Consider the following 18663-nt stretch of genomic DNA (forward strand, 5'->3'; position numbering starts at 1 on the left):
ACTAGTTTAGGAGGACAGGAACCACAAAGATTTGGCAGGGCCATTTCTCACTCATGCTACAGTTGGGAGAAAGGGGTTTAATTGCGCGAACCAACGAAAATGAAATTTCGCTTCCAACTTGTTGATGATGAAACCTTCTCTGTAAATGCTCTTCGCCAGAATTTGAACCCGTGTCTTTCAGGGATTTTGCTCGGTCGTTGATGGTCCCTTGAATTTGCTATTTACCTTCAATTTGCAGCAGTAAACAAGGGGTGCCTTCGTGGATGACACTATAAGGAAATTACATGGTATTTATATTATACTGGGGAAGCTACGAAAACACATGTGAAGTCGGTCCGTGCATAGAGATTCGAATCCAAGTCGAAATATTAATGTTCAATGCTTGACGTAATCTCTTGAGAGTGATAATGGTTTGTAACACATGCATGTTTCAACGAATATAAATTTTGTTGCGGTTATGAAAAACTGATATCATGTTATGCAGATGCTACACGGTAATATAATAATGCTATTTTACATACAGTTAAGTGTTTTAATTATACAGTGATATAAGCTTTTCATACTGCGGTAGTTAATAAGACTCTCGTGCTATAGAAACATTTATTATTAAATTAATATCATCCTAATCGTTACTTATAATATTAAAATGTATTGAAAATAACGGAGAATTATCTTGAAAATTACATTAGAAAAGTAAAGAAAAAATAATGTATTTGTTGACTAAAGTTGTAGCGATTTCTATCAAATATCCTACATATTATTATTATACCTTAAACAGAATTAAACTTGATATGCAAACGTTATGTAGTCAAGTGTTTAAAAAGTTGCTGAAAATCTGTGTCTTTTCCGAGGAAAGCCTAATTTAACTAAATGCTATTAGAAATTGCTCAAGTTGAAAAGTAATAAAAGTGCTGACTAAGCTTCGCATACTTTTCGTGTTAAAAACACTTTTGTAATGATATGCACCTTTAGTAAGCTTCAGCATTTTTAATAGTTTTATGATTCATTTATTAATTGATTCATTAAAGTTTCATGAGGTGATTTTAAGTGCTAACAAATGCTTAATTATTCATAACCAGGTCTAAAAATCATTGCTGATTATTCTTTTCTTTTTGATGGGGAGGTTCACGTAATTTTTAAACTTTTCGATTTCATTAATTTAGATAAACATTCATTTAGCATCTAATTTGCTTAATGTTAAATATTCCTATCAGATTAGTAGGCGCTTTTAAATGCAACTAGAGCTGCTTCTTTAATAATATGTTATTAATCGATTAACTGAAGATACTTTTCTAACTGTAAAAATCTGCATACAAAACCCTACATTAATTGATCCAGATGGCAGCCTGTCTGAGGGAACGAAGTATTATATTAAACGTTTTTTTAGATGAAACTAATTTTAATTCGTATGTCGTACTTGGCCTATTTGAAATGCAACGAAATAAAACTTTTATGTAAATAAATATACGCAGTTTGCCGACAATCTAAGTGAGCTATCGAGATAATTAAGTAATTAAATCGGTAAATCGAATTAATGAATAAATTAATCGATTTAATGAAATTCCATAAAAGTTTCAGCTGTGGACTAGTTTCTGTAGAGCAAATTCCGGGTTCAATAAAGTAATACAAGAAAGAGATCTAAAATTAAGAAACGCGTCTACATTTTTATCTGTCGCAGGAAAAAATAAAAACATATACACTAACATGCATAGTGTGCAAGGGTCATCGCATTCTCTCGTGCGTACTCTCATTTGGTAAGCGATTAGCCCTCTTAGCAAGCTGTGGAAGATGCATGGTTCAGATCCCAGTGAGCTCACTTTGTCATATTGCAACCCTTCGGAAATCCTAATATTTTCTACACTAGTACTAAAAAAATTATGAACGATAAATCTTCATCATCTAAATATGGTCCATTAGATTTTGTGCCTCTTTCGATTTAATATTTGAGCGAGGAGAATGTAAGGAACAACCCCATAGCCCGTGAGTAAATTCAGGCTGTAAGTATTCACTTGTCCGTCTGACAAATGAATGTTCCACAGTTCGAATTCTAGATAGGGTAGAGTGGAAGTTTTAGTTTCCTTCTTCAAAAGAAGCCTGATCGTCAATATAAATATTTCTTTCCTTTTCTAGTAGAAGTTATTGAAAATAATTTTCTAGTAGAAGTTTTTTATGTAAATTATCAGCTTTTAACTAATGTTAATTCTTTATCAGAATACTACGTCAATATATAAACAAATTTTCGCAGTTCTTGCATTTGAAAGAAGAAAAGCAGTAATTAAAAAAGATAATTGACAGATAAATGTAGAATTTAATTTTGGATTCAACTTACAGGTATTGTGATTTCAGTTATGAAAGGGCATTGCTAAGTTATATTCATAATTTGAAACCTCAATTCATTATGTATGGGATAATCTAAATGCAGCCAAGCGAATAATAAATTCCAGAAGTTTGCCGGATGCCAGCATTTATTAAGTCAAACACAATTATTAAATTAACATTCTCCTGAAGATGTTACATGAATGGGTAGGTGTGCAGCTTTAATAACCTTAACCAAGTAATACCTGAATATTCTATATATTTTCGTGATAAAACTATTATTCATAATCTTAATGTAGTTAAGGCACAAAGTAATATAAAAACTGATATACAGAAAATAAAATATAAGCTCTCATAAAAGTAAAAAAATAAATCAAGTAATCCAAATTTTAAATTACGAACAAGTAATTATTTAATTCGCTTAATAGCAAAGGTCTCTAACATTCACACGATATAATTTTCTGTTAATAAAATTTAAAATTTAAATACGTAATTTTGTTCAAGAAACTATAATTTTAGAAGAGCTAATTTTGGGGATATACGGGATATCAAATGCCATTTATTGCAATCAAAAAGGAATTGTGTGTGTATATCATTAAAATAATGTGTTTTTAATAACATTAATTTAGATGAAGTAAGCAGTTTAAACTACATATTTGTAGGGTGAAGAGGAAATGAAAATACCGGCATGAATAAGAAACAGCTTTTACCCTTTTTTTTCCAACAGTTAGAAAGTTGTAGTCATTCATTCGCCGAAATACGGCCTGAATATTTCGCTCGTTTTACTAATCGCTCATATATATTTCAAGGTACACATCAGGAGCTATATAAGGCCAGTAAAGCCCCACTTCTGGTTTGGTTTGGTTTATTGAGATTACGGCAAAGCACATCAGGACTATCTTCCTAAGGGCAGGGATGATTTCGTGGAAGACTTTCTAAGTGCAAAACTGGCTCATATATACGTTACACATGGGGAAAACCTTGCAGCCAGCTCGTTCGCGGGATTCGAACCTCGGACCGAACTACCAGTGTTCAGCGACTTCACCGCTCGGCCGCTGGTAAGCGCCCCACTTCTGTCACCCTAAATTTGAAGTCTGGAAGTTAGTCTTTGTTTACTACAGTAGTGTCCAAGGCAGCAGTAAACGATAACTAAGTTAACACAGTAAAAAATCCAAATAATGAAATTTAAAGGAGAGTTTTAGATCTATTAACTAGGACAAAGTGTACGAAGGCTCTTTGCCGTAAGAGAATTGCACGGATGTCTTTTAAGAAGATTTTCTAGGTGATATTGGATCGTGAAATTTCAAGGTAGGTTAAGATAATTAAGGTTAGCAAATTAACGTCAGAGAGAAATGGAAACGATAGATCTTATTTAATTATAAGGGATAGCCAAGGAAACTTTAATAGTTATCTCATGAATTAACTGAATTGCAAAAACAGTTTAGAATTTAAATTTTGAAAATAATGTAGCAAATCTCCCATTAAAATAAGCTTTATTAAAAATTAATCCCTATCCACTAATACGTGAAATGATTTATACCAAATATCATTGATATTTATTGCGTTACTCTTCCAGTCCCTCAACTATATTTGCTTTTAAGGGCTTCTTTGCTATTATTTTATTTTCCTTACTTCGACCCTTTTCATATTGCAACAAAAAATACAAGGAATGTGGATGTCCTCTTTATTAGTCTCCGCTGTTAAGTATCATTAATCAAGAAGAATGCCAAGAATTAGGAAAATTACGCAGAAAAAGAAATCTGAAGGTGGATACGCATCAGCATATTTAATATTAAATCATTAAATGTTTTATACATTTACATAAAAGGGAGGTTGCACGTTTTCTTCATTCTAAATCGTTTCGAGATCTCCGCCTAGACAGGCCCGTCACCTAATAACAATCAGGATTTTACAAATCAAATTGCCATTAATCCTCTCCGGCACGCTACCTTTTAAAGTTGGAGTTTTGATAAAAAAAAAAAAAAATACGCAGTCTAATTAGACCTACAGGAGTACACAAGTAAAATTTTGTGAAGATAGCACTTAATCGTTTAATTCTGTGGGTGTGCGCAAAGTGGGCACACTGATTGAATAGAGCTTCAAACAAAGTGCTGAAACGAGCATTGTTTTCAATGAACTGACCGATGAGATACGGAGAAACAAAGAATACAGATCTCTGTTGTCCTAGACTATCGGTGAGCCCAGTCGGGGCATACCTAGGGTTCGCCGTTTGATTTTAGGCAAAATTTCAAGGTAAAAATTTAAAACTAATATAGAATAAAGAGATTAGCATACAGCCAAAAAATAACATAGAAACTTCTTTTCAAACAATTCATTTTATGCCCTAAAAAAGTCTAGAAGATTTCTTTTAAAAATGAGGGTCTTAAAAACTAAACACGGCTAAAATATATGGACTGGTTTGTGTTGAGCTGCCATCTACAATAAATAAAGAAGGTTCAGAGTAACCTATAGTAACCTATAAATTCTTTTTCATTGAAGTTTTCTGTGCGTACAGAAGGAAATTTTTAGGTGTGTCCAGACCGGACACACTGTGCCGCAAAGGGTTAAAAGGTATAAAGAATTTTATAGATAAGAGAAAATGAGAGCTATGCTGTCGGCATATGTTTCAAGTTGTATTTTAATACAAGAAAAAGATATTTATGTTCTAACTATAAATATAAAAACACTTATTGATTGACGGCAGCTGAAACTTCGTAAAACATCTGGAAAAATTTCGGCTGCCCTTTTCAGACTCCTCCAAAAACGTTTCTAACAGAAATACTGAATTTACTTTAACTGGGACCGCAATCAATTCTATTCTATCGGTTCCTAAGTCCGAAACATCGCAGAAAAGAGAACATTTAATCAGGTTAGAAAATATCCATCGAAATACTCTTTCGCTGCAGTGATATGCCTAAACGAATTAAAATTATGACTATTTTGGAATCTAAAATAGACTGACTGTAGACTCCTTAGTGAAAAAATGGGTATGTCCTTTGTTTAGAATACAGCATCCCTCGCATGGTTCAAAAACACTTTCTGTGCATTTGTATTACACACGAAGTTATATAATTGTTTATGATATTTACTTTATATATGTCATCTACAGAGAGTTCGTAAATATAATTTTATAAATAAATTCAGATAGTGCAAGTTAATTTATACGTGCTGTGTCTTTTTGTGAAATTTTACTATCAGATGTATCGTGCAACAACTATTCTAAATGCGTGTAACGCAGAAACACACACTAATGTTCAGTTTCTGGACGGTATCTAAATGAAATACCGACATAGAACTGACAGGTGGAAACCGTAAACGGCACCAATGTAATATTGTGAGTTTTCGTGTTCACAATATTATCTGGTGAAGACGTGAATAAGGTAAATAACTTAAACCTTAAACCATCTAAGCTAGCAAAACTTAAATACTCCTATAAATATAAATGATAGCTACAAGAAATATTTAATTGTGATCGTATTTATTTAGAGACATCGCATTGTGAGTAATGTATTTTTCCGCGACCGAGCTGAGTAAGGATCGGACAACACTATAAATGTAATTCATAAATAAGAACATAATAAAAAAAATTATAGTAATTCTGGTTTATTAAGTATTCTCATGTCAAAAGGAATTTCCATTAATTTACCTATTATATTTTCACATTTAATTTAATACAAATTTTAGTAGCAAGGAAAAATTATCATAAACCATACTTGATTACCATTCAAGATAAAAGCTATTAAGGAAATTGTATAAAGAAAATTATCGTAAACCATACTTGATTACCATTCAAGACAAAAGCTATTAAGGAAATTGTATAAAGAATAATGCACATTTTCCCTTTAGTTTTTAAGCAATTAAGGAATATGACATCTTGAATAATAATAATTTCAACATTAAAAAATTACATTCTAATTAGATGAAATTCTGAGTTCAAATTATTTTCCGAAGTAAAAGGATGCAGGATAAAGATGTAATTACAGTTAATTCGAAGTTAATGATAGTGTACTAAGTAAATAATATTTCCTTCTATCTTATAAGAAAAAGGTAAAACATTTATCCGTTGAAACTGTATCAGCAAAACTGGAAGAGGGAAAAAAGTCGTTTATTCCAAGGAGCCCGCTTAACTCATGGCTAGGCCTAAATTACGTCGCACGAGGCGGTTTTCTCTTCGAAGTCCATCCAGGAATTTAAGCAAGTCTTGTTTCGACGAAGTTGCAAAACGAAATCCGAAACTTGCATGAAATTTATCCGAGATGACAATGTTAGTCCGTTACAATAACTAGCTGCTGCTAGAGAAACAATCTGTTGTTCGTCGGGGTCATACAGTTCCTTATCTTTTCCTATACCCGACTATCCGTTCCTACGGCAGTGGAAAAATAACTTTCGGACTAAACTCGTTGACAAGGCCTGTTTAGGAGTTCATCACGAAGAAGAAGGAAAAGCTTCAGGAGGTCCCATCATTCAGATAAAGCCAAGAAAAATCGCCGAGACTCTAGTCGCGAGAAATGATAGCTAACGGCTGACGCAGAATTAAAATTTGTAGGAGTCAACGAACTAGATCTGCTAATACTCGAAACCTAATCTACTGGTATCTCATAATTCACACGGTATCCACTTCCGGAACTGCCCATGGATCCAACGGTAAAAGAGCCTAAATGCTCACCTACTGACGACTGCTCAAAAAAGAATCCTTCATCAGCCGACAGCCAGGAAACAAGTCTTTATATATTTCAGAAAAATTCGCTCAATAATTCAGAAGATCGACACCCCAAATCCTATTTTTGAATTTTAGCGACACACGCGGCCGGGGAGCATAATTGCCGCTTCCCGCCGTAAGAACTACTAGAAGACAAACTATATCTCTTAATTCAATTCATCACAAGAACTCCAAGTACAAAATCTAAGTGTCAGTCTAAGAATGATTCCAACTCGAATTTCCCTCGCTTCTTTCAAAGACACGGGCTACTATAAAAACCGGATTTTCGCTTCTTTCATTAGAGACCAAATTTCCGCTTTTCACCCTTAAAGACCAGAAAACTCGAATTGCACATGCGCCACATCTCTAAAGCGGCCAAACATTCGGACACTTAGATCGACAATTAAACGACCTCCCCCTGTAGGTGAAATGTCCCCTCCGGGGGTTGACTCAGGCGAACGCCTGGGAAGTACTGGTTAGGATCTGTACCTAGGCAGTCTCAACCACGGGGGCATAATAACAGACTTCACAGAAGGCCTGAGGGCTCTCGGGGCAGAGTAAGGCTCGGCAGGAATCGTACTGGTACTGCCTTGTCTGCCCTTGCTCTGTAAGGTCGCAACATTGAGGATTGATCCAAGGGCGGGGCGGCACTAATTCCGATAGGCGCCATTAAGGTCGCTTTAAGTCGGAAGCCGTCTCGTTCCATCAGCGTTGTAGGTGAAATGATAACCCTTCTGACCTTTCGTCACGTACTTCCTGTCCTAAAGGGCAACTGAAACAAAGCAATTTCTTTCTAGAAAAATCTACGGAAGTACGTCACCCTGAAAGAGGGAATGACTAGGCGAACATTCGTCTCTTTTCCCGAATCCTTTCACAAAAACACAGAAATCTTGATTAAATTTAAATGAAAGAAAAATAACAAAAGTATCATTGAAGCATTTGTTTTCCCCAAAATTAAAAAATTCATATAACCGAATACTGAATTAATCATAAAGGATAAAACATTAAATTAATAATTCAAAGAATTAAATAAAAATTAAGATTTTTCCTAAATAAGAAAAATATATAACTTGATCTCTTTCATAACCAAAAATTCAAACTATTATCAACATAACACTAGCAGATGGCACTCCATTGTAAAGATTCAGTTAATTTATTCTGTTTCTCAGGCATTTTTGTTTCGTATATTCGAACAGAGTAAGTCACTTCTCAGTGTTGAGCCTGGCATTCACTCCTCACATATTAAGGTATTTTCTTCCTTCTTACTGCGTGCTCTTGTGTTTAATTGCAAGCTCGTCCGGCTAGCAGTCAGGTGGTCTAGAGCTTAAATCCGGGGAATATAATAACGGATTGTCCACATTTCTTGACTCGAAAAATACTAAATGATTCTATACTGACTCTTGAATAGGGATATAGGGGGGGGGAACTACAGTTCGTCACCACCAGTATTTGGTGACTGGTCCTCGCCTCTCTAGTCACCCTTTAAGTGAAGAAGAATGTAAGTAACTTTCTCCATACTGCGTGTTTTTGTGGCCTAATTGGAAGCACATTCGATAGGTCCGGATATCGAATCCAACAAGAGCACAGAGAATTGCTTCCTTTCTTGAGTCGAGAAGCTCTGAATGACTCTACTGTATTTCGTTTTCTTTACACATTTTTCGATTGAGCGAGTGAATATGAAAAAGAAGCGAATAAGAAAGCAAACTAAATTGCTAACTTAGAAATGCTTGTATTTTCAAAATAAACTCAGGGTAATAGTTGAAATGGCTTTCTACAAGGACTAAAAAATTGAATATTTTAACATCACACAACATTGAGAAAAAAAGGTTTAATAAAAGCAAAACTATGTTAGATAAAAGCTTCAAGATATTTCCTGAAGAAAGCTTCAGAAAAAATTATTTATAAATTTCTTTTCGAAAAGAGTCTACTTATGCCACTACCTTGTTGAAAAAACCTTGCGCTGTTAAACGATTGACGTTACTGTAATAATAACTACCATTTATTGCCGTCAGTTGATAGAAAGAGCAGAGTGCACCGATCAACATAGCATCAATCATGCCATAGCATTATCTCATGTTATTAACGGCCTACACTCTTAATCTGCAGTGCATAATATTCAGCCTTTTTATTTGTCTGAAACGTCTTCCTTTTTATCGCCTAAGAAACTATTTTTGGGATAATAATCCTGGCTCCTTCATTAGAATTTGTAACGAGACATTACTCAAATATTTTGCAAGAGAAAATGAATAACTAAGAAAGAGAAGAATATGCTCTTCCTAATTCACGTTAATGGAAGGAAGTAATTATTTTTCCGAAATTAAAAACGCATTGAGTTTTTCATCCAATTTTGCTTGCAAGATTTAAAATATATAGCCCCAAAGTGAATATGCTTCATAATTTGTAGTGGCTTTATCCCGAGTAAAGTAAATATAAGTATTCATTTTATATCAACATTAAAAGCATACAGAAGTTTGAGTTTAAATCAGCGGTTCTCAGCCTTTCGACTAACGAATACCATTTGAGCAAAAACTGAAGAACTTTATTACCACCACTACATTTTGCAATTTCTCAATGATTGTTTTTACAGTTTCTCAATAGATACTATTAAAAATGAATATATTTTGCCATTTGCACAACCTATTGGCTATTTGTATTAAATATGCACACATAAAAAGATATATTAGATTAAAAATTGGTTACCATTTATTCATCAAAATGTAAGTTATAATACCTCAATTCTAAAATTTAATACCAAATTTGAGCCTGTTTAAGAGATATCAATTACTTTATGTCTAATTATGTCTGGTCTTTAAAATTTAGTTATGTCTCTTGTTATTTCACTTAGTTTTAATCGTAAATTAGGATCCACTGTTAATTTTGTTCTGTATTTTTTTCAAATATAACATGGAAGAAAATTCTTTTTCACACAAATAGGTTGTGCAGAAAGTTAATAAAAATTTAATAATTCTATTTGAAATGCTTTTAAATTCATTTTTTCGGTTGAGCTAAAAGTTAAAAAATGTGCTATTTTTTAAGTCTTCAGTTCGATCACGGGAAATCTTTATCAATTGTTCTTTTCTTTTTTTTTTTTCTTTTTTTTTTTCTCATGAGACAAAATTTCAGCTACCTTGAGCAAAATGGATATCTAATCCAATTTTCTTTTTCATAATCTTCAGGGGAAAATCATTCTGGAAAGCATCACGTTGAAATGATTTATCAATGAAAAACAAGGAATTTTAATATCGGATGATAATTCTTCTATTTTCAAATTATTTTCGGTTAGAAAATTTTCTAAATGCGGTAAAAAGCTTAAAATATTATTATCCAATTCATTGATTATTAGCTCGAGGTTTGTTTTTATTATTGCATTTATTTTATCTCTAATGGTAAACACATTAGCAATTTGTCCTTGTAATCTTAAATTTAATTCATTTAACTTTTGCAAAATATCAGCTAAATATGCTAAACGTATCAACCATTATTGACTAAATAAATATTTTTGCAATTCAAATTTTAAATCAGAAAAAAATTTAAATTTTTGATCGAAGTTCAAAAAGACGATTTAAAACTTTACTTCTAGATAATCACCTTACTTGGGTTGCAACAAAAGCATTTACTGTTCACTACCAATCCCTTGCTACAAAATCGTAAATATTCTTGAATGTAAAGCTCACCTTTTAATAAAATTAAGAATTTTCACAGCTTGATTCAAAATGATTTTCAGGTTTGCAGGCATGGCTCTGGCTACTAAAGCTTCAGCATGAATGGGGTAGTGAGTAAATTTAGTTTCAGCTGCGACTGCGAAATCCCTGTGTTATTTGAGAAATAACATCAGAATGTTTTCCTCTTAAAGCCCAAGTTCCGTCACTGCGTACAGCATTGCACTTATTCCAAGGAATATCATTCTCAGAGATAAAATTGTCAATTACTTTGAAAATTTCATTTACAGTTGCTCTACCATGAAATGATTCACAAAATAAATACTCTTCAGTACTTCGTTTATCTTCTCTGAAACGTATATAAACTAATAATTGAGTAAAGTTCTTAATATCAGTACTTTCATCCAACTGCAATGCGAAATACTCACTGTGTTCTATTTTTTGGATATGTGTCTCTATTTGGAAATTGCCATTTCATGATTTCTTCGAATTACATTATCATTTGATAACGGAATATTATTAAGTTTATTAGCCCCTTTGTCGTTGAATAATGTTAAAATAATATCTTTAGCTGCTGATAATATAAGGTTTTTCTCAATAGTGTGAGCTTGCTCAGTCTTGGCAATTCTTAGGTTTACTAGGTAACTAGCTTTAAAAGCTTTTTCAGTTGAAGTAAGCAATGAAAGTAGCAACTTTCATTGCTTGTTTACTATTTTTGAACTCTTATAATTTCCCTTAAAATATTTTTCAGATTCGGTATGCTTAGATTCAAGATGTCTTTTCAGAAACGATGGTTTCATACTTTGATTGGATAAGAGTTCACCGCAAACCACACATTGAGGATGAGAGTCCCTTTCATCTCCCATTCCAAATAAACCCAAATGATGATAAATAACTTTTATTACATCTTCTATAAATAATATTTCGTTTCTTTTCAATATTCTTAGTGTTAGTAGGCTTCCTGGATCCAACACCTGCGAATCATCACTTTTCCGCTTAGTCCAATCCTAGCCATTTTTCCATTTTAAAAATCTAGGTTTGTTTTATTTTCACAAATATTTAAATGCACAATATATTATGAGTTCTTCAAAAACAAGCGAGAATACTCTAAAATCGCGTAGAAAAGTAAGGAACACAAAGCATCAAGAAGACAAATTACTTGCTGTTAGAGACAGCAAATCGACGAAAAATTGTGAAAATAGAGCAATATGAGCCAGGAAATGGTAGCGACATAAAGTGTAAACATGCTAATAAATGGATCAACTCTAAAAGAATTAACGAGATACTACTACCTTTTTATAGGAACATATTTTTATTTTCTTATAAATACAACATCCATTTCTATTACTCCTTTTAAAAACATCATTTATGACAAATTTTTTTATGTCTATGGCTAAAAGAATATTTGTGAAAATGAAACTGTTTATTTTGCTAAAGTCTTTGAGCTGCAATTGACCTTTAACAAAGCTCAGATAGCATAAATTTAAGAGTGTTACAGAAAAAATTAAAAAAGGATATTGGGATATTTAATTTTTGAATATATTAGTTAAAAATACTGTTTCTTTACGTATCACCAGTGGAGAATCTCTGATTTAAAATATTATAGTTTTCATATCATTGAACGAATCTTTGTTTATGAAGTAAACCAGAAATAATAAACGAATATGAATAGCAATATAATCTTTAATATTGCACAAAACGTTCATAAATTATATTTCATGGAACATCTTTGCAAAATTTAAGCCCCCGCTGAATGTTATCAAATAAAAATGGAATAAAAATGTGAAATAAAAATGCGGTTGAAAATGTTTTAAATTAAAAGAATTAATTAAAATATCTCACTTCCATTTTCTGAAACTCTGTATGTTTTTCAAATAAAATAACGTTTATTTCTCTGTCTCTCTCTATATAACTTTTTTGGACAAAAAAAAGAGATTTTAAATTTAAAACAATTAAACTAATTAACAGGCTTTCCAACCTATCAAAACAAGTTATGGTAACACAACACGTAATCAGATAATTAGAATAAAATATGTGTACTTATTTTTAAAAGAAGAATTGACTACTTAAGTGATAAAATAATTTTACGTGCACAAGTAATTACAGGAAATAAAATTCCTTCACAATTTATTAATTTTTTCTTAATAACGCTGGTGTTAAATATCTAACTATATTTTAAACTAACAAGTTATGATAAGCTTATCTGAAACAGAAACGATGTTAGGAAAGGATATTTTGTTAGAATTAAAGATCTGTATATTTTGTATTTAAACTGTTAATTTTTCTGTATATACTTCCGTCTTATATCCTTTTAATAATAAAGCGGATTTTTTTATAAAGCAGCCATTTAAGTGAAGACTTTTTTTCTGCCAGTCTGCCTATTTTCTTTTTCAATTAGCTAGAAATAATCATTAACTTACTTGTCTTTACTCTCAGCCTTTTTATAATTTTTATCATTTTAATATCCAAAATCTTGCCAAAGAGAATAAAAAAAATCTCGCCAACTGCAACCCCTTCAGTTCAATTTAGATTTTCTTTGTTCCATAACTTATCAGGAAGCTTCTTTTTTATTTCCTCGCCAGTTAAAAATCTGCTCATAGCGAAACAGTTATTTGAACTCTCCTTAGTGTGACAAACGTTGGCGTTCTTAGCATCCTGCGGCGCGTCTACCTCCATATTGAGGAGGACAATATTTACTACAATATTTAGCAGGAATTTTAACTGTAAGTAATAATTAAAATTAATTTTGGCCGATGTAAAATTCCAAATGGTGATAAGGCCTTTAAATGTTTTTAATTGCATTACAATATTATCTATTAAGTAACTTTAACTATGTAACTATTGATTTTTATTTGAATTTTACATACTGTTCTGTAGTTTACGACATTTTTTGTCTCTACTTATGTTTTCTTACACCGCGTCGGAGAATTCCTTTCGCATTTATTGAAAATCAAAAAATTATACTACTTTATATTACTTTGCTATAGGCGCATTGTTTGAATGGGTGAGAGAGACGAACGCGGTCTGTGGAATGCTTGGTGGTTTTGTGGAAAGGGACTACTTCCCCTTCAAAAGTCAATATCTTCTTTCTACGGAATCAGGAACAATTTTCTTGTAAAATACTTTGTATTTTAATATTTTTAGCTTTAGAAATTTTTCATGAATTTTATTTTACAATACTTTTTCTCTATAATATGCAAAACCTTTAATATTTTTCTCAATTTTCAAAATCTCCATTTTCAATAGATTTTCAATTAAAATTAATGTTTTCTTTCCATTTCCTAGGAAATAACTAAATTTTACTGTTAATATATACATACACAATGTTGAGTGCGTACGGGTTCGTAACAGAATGAATGCACAAGTCCGCTATAAAGTTAATAAAATTTATTCTGATCACAAGAAAGATAACAAAACGCTGGATTATTCCTCGACGCTATTTGTACAATATCACAATATCACGCAATATCAGGCAGCAGTTACATTTTAAAATTGCAAAAACTATAAATAGAACGCAATCCAAAGCGCAGAACAAGCTAATCCAATCTCAACGCAAATGCGCTACAATCAGCAGCAACAACTAAGTAAAACATCTGATTTTAAATGTTCTTTCTCTGGCTTTTTATATCTTTTAAATCGGACGCGCGAGATAATTCTAGCAATTTATGGAAAGCAAAAAGCATAGAACTACGGTTACAGTTAACATAGTAGTCAATTGCATTTATTCAAATTAAATATAAATTACCGAGATAAACTTTTATTCAATGTTGAATGCACGCGTTCTTGTATTTTTAATTTTCCGGCATAACGTTCTTTTAAAATACGTCACGTGCTGCATTGCACTGAGAAATAAAACAATTTTAATTATAATTCTACTAAAAATATCTAATTAAATACAAAATTCTTAACACTGCCCCCTTCCTAAGGACTGCACGTCCCGAGCAGCACATTCCTTGAACAGGAAGCCAAGCTTACAACTAAAGCATCAATGCAGTAATAAACATGACAATACAATAACAAACAACATAAATAGGTAACTTAAAAATGAATCAAATCCAAATCAGTAGCTGAGTGCACAAATTTACAAATTTAGAAACAAAAATGATCATGGTCTTATACTATTTACATTATATACCCTACGTACTATGACCATAGTAAGGAGTTAACCTGTCCTAACCAGCTACTTTAGGCGCAGAGTTCGATTACTTACGGATCCGATCCAAGACATCATTCAGCTTGTTTAAGAATGTGTAAGGACCATCCCAAAGTGACTGCAGTTCAGGACCGAGTCCTTTCCGTCGAATCGGGTTCTACAACCACACCTTGTCACCTTCGTTGAATTGATGTCCAGTAGGCTCTCGTGCCATATCGGGTATTTACCTTTTCCGTCGCCAAGTTGACTCGCTCTTGCATACTTCAAACCGGGCCTGAAGGTGCATCCGGAGAGCAACCAAAAAAAAAAAAGACCACAAGACAGACGAAGGTCACGACCGTAACAGCAACAAATCATAGAAATTATTTTCTATGATTTGTTGCTGTTACTGTCTTGTCCATATTATATGGAACAATGGCTGCCAAAGAATACTCCGAAGAGAAGTTGGACTTCTATTTTCCACCCCCAGTTTTGAGGGAGAGCACCCCAAAGGATATCTGGGGGTCTTCCACCCCTCTCCAGTCCCACCAATCCACACGAGAGACCTTTTGGCTCTCCGCATATTTAGAGCTCCGTACCTATGCCGCACCGACACTATACATTTACAAAATCCTTGTCTTCTCCGGGATGCGAACCTGTGCCCTTCTGTACCGCAGTGAGCTCCCATATTCACTATATCGTCTGGCGACGTTTCTATGATTTATTATTAATATTTAAATACAGATGGAATGTAAACTCAGCTAAAATGTAACATTTATTTGTCAAAAAATATCTTCCATTTCCAATACTACCTGTCCAATATTTTGTAAATAATCTTTTGTTTTGATATTTAGAATACTAAGCCTATAAAATATATGCTCATGCTGTTTATTATCTGCTATATAAAAACATTTAGTCAAATAAGGTTTTATAATGCGTAAAAGTTTACTGAAAAATATAATACAATCATATATCCAAAATTAGCTTTTGTTGAAGCAGCTGAAATTTCAAAGAGCCTAGTAGTTTTACGGAAAGTGAGGATTTGGTAGAATCTTCAGTAAATCGATTTGTTTGTTAAAATAGCGTCGACGGAGATGCTATATCAGCAGTTTCATAATATAGCATGGATATTAAATCCCTGTCTCCAACGAAGCTTAATGGAAAATCAACAAACAGTACCTCAATACAAACCATCAAAACCTTCAGCGAAACTAGTTGTTTTTCCTTAGGTTCTCCCTTGGGTGGATATGCGTTTTAATGTGTATTCTCTCTAGAGAAAGTTTATTTGAAAATTAAATGCTGCGTAGCGTTTCCTCCACGGAACAATAATCAATATGGAAAACGAAAATGATTTAGTTAAAGTTTTAACTTTAGAACTGCATCACAATTCCAATCTGATACACTGCAAGGTTTGGGATGCATGAACGGTAATCCGGTTTCTCATAATTCTGTATTTCCTGAAATGCACTCAAGCGAACCGTTCGGTAATACTACGTTAATGTTATTCAGCCATTAGGATAAGAAATATATGGCATAAGTAATTTATGCTTTGGTTTGGATAAGTTTGTAATAAATATTTTTCTTTTCCAACCATCAAGTTATTTTTTAGGAAATTTATTGATTCTATATTATTTACTCCACAAATCAGGGCGTAATTTACAGGGTATTCACCAGCTATGAATCAACAGAAAATAACCTTTGTCATGTATTGTGTATTTCCGTTCTTAGGGCTGCGTGGTTAACGTTTGGAAAATTGTTGATAGTTTCATCAAGAAGCAAAGGAAAAAGTTTTGCGTGATTTTCCCCCTGAAAACTAACAAAATTTGACGAAATAAGCATACTGCAAGTTCTTCCATGTTCAGATTGCGTTTATATATTTTCAGCAACAAACCATAGCTCTCTTGAGGGACCGTTTTCCCAATTATATTGCAGGGTTCTACAGTAATGGAAGCTAAAGACAGATAGCGAGTTATCGTTTAGTCTTGAAACAAATCACAAATACTAATGTGAGTTAAAATAACTTTTTTATTTAGTCTTAAACTGAACAGAACAGGCATAGCTTGCACTACAACGAAATTCAGTTACATTAAAGTTATTTAAATTAGCATAACAGAACGTTAAATTTTTAGTGTTATTATTATTTACGTGATCCGCCCTTAAGCACTACACGGGAGGGCTGCCTTCGTGGAGGACTTCCTAATGGAAACTGGCTCGCATATACGAAATTTTCAACATAGACTGAGACTGCTCATAAAATGACATGTCTAGGCTGACTCAGATATTTACAGTCTCGGCTCGCAAGACGCTAAAATCAGAATGCAAATTTAAGCAGAGTTGGCGAGAGTAATTTACAGCAAGACGCGGCGGCTAGAAGCTCTCATCTAAACATTTCAAACCCTCAGCTTAAATACACGAATCAACTAATTTGGATTCTGGAGAAGAATACGGAAAGAAGAATTATAGTAAATGCTTAAGTCTTAGTAGCTGGTTAATTCACGTAATTTCCGAATTTTTTAATTTTAACTAGTCATCGCAGTCACCAGATTTAACTGTCAAACATTCTTTTGTTTGAGATTACTGAAATCAGAAAACTTTATGAAATGATATCACTAAACGTATAATACATTAAAATTAATATTCGGCGAGCCATTCAAGAGTTGAGATCCGAAATTCTCAGAATTACGGAGGATTCCCCGAGTAAAGCACGTGATGTCGAGATGAGTACTGGTGGCTATTTGCCAGATATTACTTTCAAAACATAATTTAAATATATTTTAAAAATGTATTTAAGAAACAATAATTTCTATATAAAGAATAATAATAAAAATTATTGTACAGATCGCCAGTGATAATGATAATAATAAATCATTCTTACTTATGACGCTTATAATATAAAACTATACTTTGATTTTTTAGAATTTTACACTTTAAATCTGGTTCGTTTTTTAAAAATTACCCGTACAATTGGAGAATTTAATTTACCATATAATTATTTCAGCTAGATTTGATGAAGTGGTAACAGATCTACTGAGAGAATGTAATATATCCGATAACCTATTTAGTTTTCCGAAGCGTAATGAAAGAATATCAGTGGCATATGGGAAAAGTTTCGGCTAAACGTTTAATTAAAGTTTCGCAAACAATATATGTTACTATTATATGAACCAATCGCCACTGAGATGGAAGATAAATGCGGTAAAATAGAAAATAAATTTAGATAAAGTTATGATAAAAAATGCTATACTCGTTGCACACAGATACGTTAGATCAAATTAGCTATTCATTTCGTTATATAAATACTTGAAATGTTTAGTATTTAAAGGAAAAGAACTGTACTTTGTGTAAATAGTCTTGAATCTGTGATTTTTTAACTCACTTATATCCATCATTTCTAGATCAAAATGTAATATTTTAAAAATTATTTTCGAAAGATGGTTTATAGCAATACTTCTCATATTAATCATATTAAAGTTACAGCTAACTTCTTTTAAGCCAAAAGGTACATCATCTTTGTACATTCATCGCAACTTCGCTGTCATAAAGGATCAAAATGAAGCCAGTTGTAAGTGAATAATATCTCCCTTACATGGCACTTGAAACTCAGGCTTTCATTCGTTACATCTTAACGTAAAAACCACTGCGAGGCACTGTTGAATTGCTCAGACGAACAATACACTAATACAGACGAACCTACTCGTTCGTCTGTATTAGTTTTCCTATCTAGTTGAAAGCCTGTCTGTACTATTAAATATAATTATATCCACGATGAAAACTGCAGTGAAAAAAAAAAAAAAAAAAAAAGGGGGGGGGGGCATGAAAGTCTTTAAAGATCTGATAAACAGGAAATATACATTTTT

Source organism: Stegodyphus dumicola, chromosome 3 (assembly GCF_044657685.1).
Source record: "Stegodyphus dumicola isolate Sdum_Otavi_A_Nest chromosome 3, ASM4465768v1".
Taxonomy (NCBI): Eukaryota; Metazoa; Arthropoda; class Arachnida; order Araneae; family Eresidae; genus Stegodyphus; species Stegodyphus dumicola.